This window comes from Pteronotus mesoamericanus, unplaced genomic scaffold (assembly GCF_021234165.1).
Source record: "Pteronotus mesoamericanus isolate MK-2021 breed Mesoamerican mustached bat unplaced genomic scaffold, CSHL_Meso_final scaffold_54, whole genome shotgun sequence".
Classification (NCBI taxonomy): Eukaryota; Metazoa; Chordata; class Mammalia; order Chiroptera; family Mormoopidae; genus Pteronotus; species Pteronotus mesoamericanus.
The window spans coordinates 35,181,209-35,190,563 of NW_026555321.1; the positions used below are offsets into that span (position 1 = coordinate 35,181,209).

At 37.1% G+C, this 9,355-nt stretch overlaps 1 non-coding gene across 1 annotated transcript; it reads left to right on the top strand.

Moving 5' to 3' along the window:
* Window positions 1–7,874: 7,874 nt before the first annotated feature.
* Window positions 7,875–8,038, top strand: LOC129061139 (U1 spliceosomal RNA). Its single transcript, XR_008528102.1, has one exon. It is a non-coding gene; the product is annotated as a U1 spliceosomal RNA (small nuclear RNA).
* Window positions 8,039–9,355: the final 1,317 nt, after the last annotated feature.

Consider the following 9,355-nt stretch of genomic DNA (forward strand, 5'->3'; position numbering starts at 1 on the left):
GCCAGCATCCCTGCCCCAGTCCAGACTTCATAGCCCAGGGTTTCAGAACCAGGAAGATAAATCCCCAAACTTCTGGCTCCAGTGGGGACCAACTGGACTAAAAACTAATGGGGGCTGGGGTGGTGTAAGAAACCACCAGGTTTTCAGGAGACTCTGCTTGAAGGGCTCACACAGTTTTAGAACATATGCAAACTGACCCACTCTGGGATTCAACACCAGGGCAACACCTGGAAGGGTGCCAGTCACATATGCAGAGTGGGTGGAATGACTGAAGATGGGACAAGTGCTGGGCAAACCCCCAGAAGCCAGGAAGTGGCACTGTCCCTTCTTCTAGCCCTCCCTCCACAGAGAGCCACAAAGTGGTAAAGCCGGTTGCCCCACCCTCCTGATTACCTAAGGCTCCACCCCACACAATTTACAGGTGCCTTTTCTACAATAGGCCACGCTACTGAGACAAAGTCAAAGCAGCTCCACCTAATACAGAAACAAATACAGGGAGGCTACCAAATTGAGGAGACAAAGAAATATGACCCAAATGAAAGAACAGAACAAAACTCCAGAAAAAGAACTAAACAAAACAGAGATAACCAACCTATTGGATGCAGAGTTCAAAACACTGGTAATCAGGACACTGAAAGAGCTCATTGAGTAAGGCAACAACATAAAGGAAGAAATGGTTACACTTAAGTGAAATAAAGAAAAATCTACAGAGAACCAACAGTGAAGGAGAGGAAGCTGGGATTCAAATCAACAATTTGGAACATAAGATAGAAATAAGCATTTAACCAGAAGAGCAAGAAGAAACAAGAATTCAAAATAATGAGGATAGTTTAAGAAGCCTCTTGGACATCTCTAAATATACCAACATCCAAATCACAGGGATGCCAGAAGGAGAAGAAAAACAAGAAATTGAATACTTATTTGAAAACATAATGAAAGAAAACTTCCCTAATTTGGCAAAGGCAATAGACATACAAGTCCCAAAAATGCAGAGATTCCTAAACAACTTGGACCCAAAGAGGGCGACACCAATACACATCAGAATTAAAAATGCCAGGGGTTAAAGATAAAGAGAGAATCTTAAAAGCAACAAGAGAAAAGCGGAGAGTTAACTGTAAAGGAGTTCCCGTAAGACTATCAGCTGATTTCTCAAAAGAAACTTTGTAGGCAAGAAGTATTCAAAGTGATGAAAAGCAAGGACCTATAACCTATATTACTCAGTCTAACAAAGCTATTATTTAGAATGGAAGGGCAGTAAATGTTTTCCAAGGCAAGATAAAGCTAAAGGAGTTCAACGTCATCAAGCCATTATTATATGAAGTGTCAAAGGGATTTATTTTTTAAAAAGATCAAAACTATGAACATTAAAATGGCAACAAGTTGACAACTATCAACAACTGAATCTTTAAAAGAAAAACCTAAGGAAACTAAGCAAAAAGCCAGAAGAGGAACAGAATCATAGATATGGAGATCATTTGTAGAATTATCAGCTGGGAGGAGGAAGGGGAAAAATGGAGGAAAAGGTGCAGGGATTAAGAATAATTGGTAGGTACAAAATAGGCAGAGGGATGTTAAGAATAGTATAGGAAATGGAAAAGCCAAAGAACTTATATGCCCCATGGACCATAACTAAGGAGGTGGGGGAGGGGATTACTGGAGGGAAGGAAGGTGCCAGGTGGAGGGGGCACAGGGGGAAAAATTGGGACAACTTTAATAGCATAATCAGTATATTGAAATAAATAAATGAATGAATAAATAAATAAAAATCGCTCTGATTTTTTAGAGGTGAATGCTAATTTGTCCATGTTTTATACATTACAGCTGAAAGCTTGATGGTTCATACTCATTTGGACTGAACTACGAGAAATGAATCCTTAGACTGGCAAAAGTCTCTGCTCTGTGGAGGTTAGTTCAAAAACATGCTTCACCAATCATATATTTTTCTGGGATTCTGGAAGAGTGTAATTGAGAGATTAAGTCATTAGAAAAGGTAATAAAAGAGTATTTAAGTAAAAAGGCAATAAAATAACCTCAAACCCTTCATTTTCCCTATGGCAGGATTTCTTAACTTTGGCACTGTTGACATTTGGCCCACATAATTATTATTTTTTAATGTGGATTATTTTCCTATGTATTGTGCAACGTTTAGCAACATCCCTGGAATCAACCAATCCCCTTCAGTAGAATTCCCTTCCCAGTCCTGACAATCAAACATATTTTAAGACATTGTCAATGTGCCCTACCTATCAAAATCACTGCGTTAAGAATCACTGCTTTATGGATCCTGAATCGGTAGATCAATATACACAGAAACCAGAAGAAAAATTTTGATAGCTGTGATTCTAGTAAAAACAGAATATAGTTTGGAATTGAAGATCAAGATTTCATTTTTCTCAATGAATTTAAAATATTGAGACACAGAGAACAAGAGAATGAAAATTTGAATGAGTGGTAAATGTTCAGTAGCCCAGGTCCCAATTTTCTCAGTCATATTGGTCACATAATCACAAATGAAGGAGGCCGCTCTGGGAGAGGAGAAGAGAATGCTTTCCTTCTCCCCAAAAGAAGCAAGATTCCTACTTTATAGATGATATTAAAGTTAGAGAAAATATGTGTGTTGTAGAAAGGTGATAACTATAATCTAAAAAAATATGCAAATAGGCAAGTTACACAATGACAATATAGAAAACTAGAGTAAGAAGACAAGTTTCATATGTTGGAATAGGGAATACAGTGGACAGACACAGGGAAACCAAGACTCAGAGAGGCTGAGAAATATATTTGTCTCTATGCCTAACCTTCCAGTTCTGAGCAAGGTCCCTATATCTATTACAAGAATAGGAAAACCATTTGCTCCCTGAAATAATTTGACTGAACTTTTCCTCCTTACAACCTAATAGGCCATATTCAAACACTGATGTTGGTATTTCATGAATCAGAAAAAGAACTAGTCAATAATATCAATCCAAATCTGAGCCTATGTCATATTTAAAAATTTAATTTACCTAGCCAAAAGGCAGCCTTGACTTTAACTTTTAAAGCATTTTTGAGAGACAAAGGAAGAATGCATACCATTTTACATCTTTCCTGACATCTTCCCAGCCCTTAATCAGCTATAAAACCAGGGGAGAACTTGCTTCCCTCCACTGACTTTTCCCTTCTAGTTAGATGCACTTATAAAAAGTTGTCTTTTTCCATTACATTTTTGTGAAATCTGTTTTTCTCTGCCAGAGATTCTAACTACTTCTACCTTTAAAAAATTCTTAAATATTTTTTATCTACCTTTAAAAAACTTATCTACCTTAAGAAATTCTATCATCTTCTACATTTTTCAATTAGAGTACCTTTTCTAAATTGTAGCACTATAATCAAGGCTTCTAAGTTAAAAAAAAAAAAACAAAAAGCACAACAACAACAAACAGGCTTCTAAGTTCATATTTCTAGAATAATAGCTAGCTGTTACCATAAAAAACACCATTGATATAACAAACTAAACTAAGCATTTTTTCCTCCAATTGCACTTAATGTACCATTCTCACTTCAATTTAATTTATTTTCAGTTACAGTTGACATTCAATATGGTATTAGTATTAGGTGTACAGCATAGTGATTAGACATTTAACAGCTTATAAAGTGATTACTCCCAATAAGTCCTGTACTCAGCTGGCACCATAAGTACTTATTACAATATTATTGACTATATGCCCTAGGCTGTACTTTACATCCCCTGACTATTCTGTAACTGCCAATTTGTGCTTTTTTATCCCTTCCATTTTTTCACCCCACTTCCTATGCCCCCTCTCATCTGGCAACCATCAGTTTGTCCTCTGAATCTGAGTTTGTTTCTGTTTTGTTTATTCATCTACTTTGCTTTTTAGATTCCATAAATAAGTTAAATCATATGGTATTTGTCTTTCTCTGTCTGACTTATTTGACTTAGCACAATATCCAATGAGATATCACCATACACCTGTCAGAATAGCTATCATCAATAAATCAACAAACAAGTTTTGAAAAGAATGTAGAGAAAAGGGAACCATTGTGCACTGATGATGGAATGTAGACTGGGACAGCCACTATGGAAAGCAGTAAGGAGGGTCTTTAAGAAATTAAAACCTGAACTACCTTATGACCCAGCAATCCCACTTTTGGCTTTTTATTTCAAAAAATCCAATGCCAGAATAATCTTCTTTTTCAGTCCCCTAGGAGGAGTAACCACCCTCAAGGGAGCACATGATTTTATTACCTGTATACCATCCCTATTCACTGTGAATGTTAAATGTAAAAGAAATATATCTTCCCATTTTACTTTTTATCCAATCATAAGGATTTCCCTACCTTGCTTTTTTCAGCCTTTTTAATCTATCACTAATAGATTTCATGTAATCTTCCTTACTTCCTCCCTTTTATTACAAATATATGAAAAGAACTGCAAAACTACAATTCTGGCATGTCCTCAGTTTGGTTCAAATAAACTGTTATAAATGTTTTCTATAGGTTTGGATGTTATTACATTGACAACACTTAACCTGGGGAATCTGACACCATATTCAGGTATATAGTGTCAGCGTTGAGTTAAATTGTAGGACACCCAGCTGGTGTCTGAGAATTGTTTGGTGGTATGGTGAGTAGGCAACTGCTCCACTAGCTGCCTACTGAGCAACCCAGCAACAAGGAATAGACAAGAGTCACACAAGGTAACTATGCTATTCAGTCAGCATTTATTGAATGCAGGTTCACTCAAAGTAGAACATCAACATACATAATATCCTACTCACACTCTAACAATCTAAGAGAACAATAACACAAATACAGCAATCAATGGGGAATAATGAACCCAAGTCCCAGAGTCTCAGTCTGCAGGTCCAGGAGATAGCACGATGGGCAGGGGAGTTGTCAGCATCTTGCAGGGAAGGATCTCCAAAACAAGGTGGTCAGCCGGGTAGAGGAAGTCCTCAGTTCAGCAGGGCAGAGCCTCTGCAGCTGATGCAAAGGGAGATCAGCGTGGTGTGGAGCAGCATTCTGGTGTGTGGAGCTCAACGGTCTCAGCAGTGGTCTGGAGCCTGCCTCGGTTTTACCTTAAAAACTGGTATAACTGAGGACTTTAGTTATGATCAAAATCTACCCTTCTGGGTCTCTTGATAAGTGTCTTGGCACCCTTGATGGCAAGTAGAGAACTTCCCCAGGAGCCTATCTATGGGTGGTCCCGCTCTGCAGACATGGCTGTTCTGATCACGTGTGCAGATATCTTCAGTGCGTTTCCCTGCCAGACGTGTCTAGCATGACTTAGGTAGTCTCCCTCTGGGACCAAAGTGTCATGGCTGGCTGGCAGCCCTCTTCATTGATATTAGTGACCCCATTTTGTTTTATATACTTTATGCTATCTTGACCAGACCAACACTATTTTATTGGTCCTGTTCTCCAAACCAACACACACACACAGACGTTGGAATTTGGTCCAGAACATTTAATCACAATTAAAATAAAACAATCAACATTAATTTGAAGACAATATCAGTTTGAAAGCCAAGGTAAGAAAAAAGGGGTTTCTAAAAAATTGCAATCAGAAAAAAAAGATGTTTATCTTCTGAGTTAATGTTATAATATTAAGTCTGACTTCTGGATGTAACTCACAATTATAGTCATTATTTTGTCATTTTCAGCTTTCACTAAAATGAACTTAGTAAGAGGTTATGTTTTGGATAGCTGCCATTCACACTAAGATGAATAGTAATTAAACTTGTTATTAGTGTTTTTAAGGGCATGCTAATGTTACTTACTAAACACAGGATGGATTGTTTTTCAGCCCATGTTACATGGTGATTGCATTTTATTATGTGGATGTTGGCTGGGATATTGGCAAATAACAGAGACTGTCCTCCCAGAATACTCATGGAAGCGAAATGTGTATAGCCTGAGGTGAGCTGAATGAGCAAAATCTGGCATTTAATGAAATTTAAAAAAGAGCCAGTTTGTCAAGGGTAGCTTTACATTTGTGTAAATGAAACTAACCTTCATAAGGATGATGAGGTGACTTTACCACCAGTGATTTTACTCTTGGAAGAGATGATTAAACACCTTTGGTCTGCTGCTCCCATTAAGGGAGAATAGTCTTACTTTCATCCTTGCAACAAAATTAAGGTTTATGCTTCATTAGGGAGTCTATGGTGACGAAACGATGTTTCACTTGCTGTTCTCCCGTCCATCACTGTGTTTAGAATTTTTAATTCAAAATGAGCACATTCACTCTTTCAAATTATTTCTAGTTTACTATTTAGTGTGTGTTCGTTCTGCACTATTTGCAGTGTAATTCGTACTGTTTATGTTTCCAGAACTTTTTAAGACTCACCCTTGAATGAAGCCTAGTAAAAAGCCATTCACATTTCCTCCAATGAGTGGCTATAAGATGACAAGTGATGGATCCTGGAGCTCAGATTATTAAATATTAAACTGTCTTCTGAATCATTAGGAGGCTCATATCACAGTTTGACATGAACAAAATAAGCCTATAAAAGCACCCAATACCTCTGGTGAACCCTGTGAATCTAGCTTTACAGTGTATATAAGAATGATCAATTTTCAATTAATATTTAATTTCATTTAATTAAATTATATTAAAGTCTTAGCCTCAAAAGCCTATTGGGCTGGTGGAAAATTCCAATCTTTGCCATTATTGGGCATATTATTTTCCATGTTTCCACCATAATTTAGGACATTTATAGAAAAATGGCTTCACATTACAGTCTGTTGCGGCTATTACTGACATCCTTATTGTACAGGCCCATAATCCAACAGCTATTGGATTTATGACATGAATGCATATGGGAATGTATGCTGAGACTGGGAACCTCCGGAAGGCTATCTCCAAACTGCTTCCTGTTCCCTCCAAAATCCAGTCTCTTCCTAAACTGTACCCTCCAAAACCCCAGTCCTCAACATAGACCCATGTGCTCCCCCACCCATCTCTGGGAATAATAGAGGGGCCGGGAGGTTTAATCAATTGTCAATGATTAATAACTTAATCAATCATGCCTATGTAATAATAAAGCCTCCATAAAAAATCGAAGTATGCAGTTTGGAGAGCTTTCAGGTTGGTTAACATGTGGAGATTCAGAGAGAATCATGCACCCAGAGAGAGTGGAAGCCCTGTGCCCTTTCTCCATACCTCGTTCTTCCACCTGGCTATTCCTTTTATGATAAACCAGTGATCTATGAAGTTACTGTTTCTCTGAGCTCTGTAAGCCACTCTAGCAATATAATCAAATCCAAGAAGGGTGTCATTGGAACCACTGATACATAGCCTATTGGTCAGAAGTATTGGTGACAGCCTGGACTTGCACTTGGCACCTGAATTGGCATTGGGGGCAGTTTTGTAGGACTGAGCCTGTAACCTGTGAGATATGACACTTTCTATCTCCAGGTAGAAAGTATAAGAAATAAGTTGAATTATAGGATACCCAGCTGGTGTCAGAGAATTTCTTTTTGGGGGGTAAAAACCACACATCAGAACTGGTATCAGAATCATTGATATGTTATCACAGATCAGAAAATAATCATCATTCTTAGTATGTGAGATATTTAAATAGTTTTTTTCTAATAGCCATTAAAGTAAATTCAAAACTGACTCAACATATCATTGGTTTCATTTCATAATTGTATAAAGTTATCCTTATAAAAACACTACAGAAAATATGGAGCAATCCAAATAAATTACGTGATATTACAGGTTGCACATGGGTTTGGCAAAAACTATGACAGGACACACAATCCCTGAAGTTCAGAAAACTCTGTTCTCAACATCGGTTGGCAGGAGCGTTAGATATGTGAAAACATGATGAAAGATGGAAGGCACCTGGTGGTATTTAAAGGCGCCCATACTTACCTGGCAGGGGAGATACATGATCACGAAGGTAGTTTTCCCAGGGTGAAACTTCCCCATTGCACTACAGATGTGCTGACCCCCTGAAATCTCCCCAAATGTGGGAAACTTGCTTGCATAATTTGTGGTAGTGGGGGACTGTGTTTGTGCTCTTCCCTGAAAAAAAAAAAAGAAAAATAATAAAATAAAGGAGCCAGGTTCATCCCTGTGAATGGAGGTGTTCAGAGAGGTCACCACACACTCACAGGAGGCACATTCAAGAAAGAGGGAGATCATTTTGGCCAAAACAGAATTAATAAACCACAAAAGTAAGTTGCAAATAATTTTGGAGGCCATCTTATCTCACCCTCACCATAATGAAGTGAGCAACAAGGCAGAAATACTGGCAGGGGCCAAATTGTGAGGAGCCCTGAATATTAATTTTGGGCTTACTTATATAGTTCACAAACTTATTATACATGTCATTTTTAAAATTTTGGTTTTGCATGTAGAAGTATGGCATGTTTTTAATGAAAATTTCACCCAGTAGGTAACTGTATACATTTTTTTAAAAATCTTTTAAATTTACTTCTGAATGGTAATTACTTTAACAATTTGGGGTACAGCCTTCCAGACTTAGTTTTTATAGAAACACATGTACATATTTTTATATATATATATATATATATATATACACACACACTTATTTTTTTCAAAATTGTGTATCTACTCTAAACCCTTTCCACAAATTTATTTTTATTTGACAATCAATCTTGGACATTTTTCTATGCAAAGCCAGATAGATTTATTTACTTTAATGGTTATATAGTCTTTAACTTTCTAGGTAGAACATTATTAATTCAACTAGTACTCTATTGATTGGGATTTGGGTTCAATAAAGATTCTGGATAAGCAAAATCAAAAATTAATAAAGAGAATAATTATTCAAATATAACTGTTAAAATATCTCATATACCAAGAGGTAATTGTTCTCTGCTCTAGTATAAAATATCCTTTTGCACAGATGAGCTGTCCCCTAGGGACATTTATACAGACTTGTACATAGTAACCTAAATACTTTTAAAGCTTTGTGCCAGAAGACAGTTTGCAATAGGAATGATCAATATATTTTTTTTTAATCGTAGATTTCCTCTGACAATCAGGTCAAAATCTGTGTACTTTAGTCTTAGAAAATTGTATCAATTTGAATAAAAGCAGCAAATACTGAAACTGAACTCCGATGTTCATTTCATGCCTACACAAGTCCTAACTAGTGTAAGTTTCTGAAACAAACTAAGCAGCTCCATAACTTGAATGTATTTTTCCATTTGTCCACAATTCCTTGCCTATCCATGCCTGTTTATTGTTATTCCCTGTGGGTCTGCAAATCCCTTTTTAGCCTTTCTCTTATTTCTTGTTACCTTTTCTCCTCTACTTGCCATTTTTAACTGCCCAGTATCCTCCACTCTCCAATCAAGATCCCAGAAGGAACCAGTC